The sequence below is a fragment of the Aplysia californica genome, unplaced genomic scaffold (genome assembly GCF_000002075.1).
Source record: "Aplysia californica isolate F4 #8 unplaced genomic scaffold, AplCal3.0 scaffold00005, whole genome shotgun sequence".
NCBI lineage: Eukaryota > Metazoa > Mollusca > Gastropoda > Aplysiida > Aplysiidae > Aplysia > Aplysia californica.
In genome coordinates, this window is record NW_004797275.1 from 1,559,307 (window position 1) to 1,560,383 (window position 1,077).

Sequence of the window (1,077 nt, forward strand, 5' to 3'; positions counted from 1 at the left end):
TGTGTGTGTGTGTGTACGTATGTGTGTCTATCTGTCTGTGGTCTGTGTCTGTGTGTTTGTGTTTTGTTTTGTTTCTTTCTTCACGTGATTGTAAAAAACAGCAATTTAGCTTCACGAAACTGAATAAAGGGTTCTTCGAACCTAATTCAATGACGTGTACAGTGAAAACTGTTGTTCCTAATGTCCTTGAGTGAGGAATAAAAACCGAACTCAAAAGCAGGGGTCTCAAAGAGATGAATGTGACCAAACAATAAAACTCTTAGCACCACTGTGCTACACAGATGGAATACGGCGCAAAAGACTCATAATGTTGGTGCTTTCTGTGTCACAAGGGTAGAATCGTGTGTTATTAGTTGCAGATTTGATAAAAATGCTCCCATTAGTTGGGTGTGTTTTTGATGTTGTTATCATTATTATTTACTACTGCCTTTGCTGTTGCTGTTGTTGTTCTTGTTCTTGTAGTTGTTGTTGTTGCTACTGTTGCTGCTGTTGCTGCTGCTGTTGTGGTTATTATTGTTATTGCCATTGTTGTTGTTGCTTATGATGATGATGATGATGATGATGATGATGATGATGATGATGATGATGATGATGATGATGATATTTTCATCGTTGATTTGAGACTTTTTTTAAATTTTGTTTTTGTTGATCTTGTTAACAATGTGTTTACCGTTGAAAGATGGCAATGTTGTTAGCGCGAGTCAAATGAAGTTTACAAAGTTATTGGGTTTTTTGTTTTATTTTGTTGCTTTTTGGGGGAGGGGGGCTCAAGAAGTACTGTTGTCTTCGGGTTGCTTTTCTGATGCAAGGTTAAATGTAACGCCGTTACCAAGATTAGGCCTAACACTCAATTGAGTATAAATATGGGCTCTGTTGCTGTTGGTGGTGGTGGTTTTCTTTTGTTTTAGTCTCGCTATTAGTGTTTGTTTGTTTGTTTGTTTGTTTTTACAAACTATTCCCATTTACAATATTTTTGATAACTCTCTGCTGATTTTTCAAAAATAAATGTTACTGGTTTACTCAGTTAAAACGTAATGTTAACGTTCGGGTGTGTGAGTGTGTGTGTGTGTGTGTGTG

At 36.7% G+C, this 1,077-nt stretch overlaps 1 long non-coding RNA gene across 1 annotated transcript in view; it reads right to left on the reverse strand.

The window, feature by feature from the left end:
- The window catches only part of LOC118477399, a 10,249-nt gene that overhangs the window by 8,064 nt on the left and 1,108 nt on the right, over window positions 1-1,077 (reverse strand). The window lies entirely within an intron of this gene.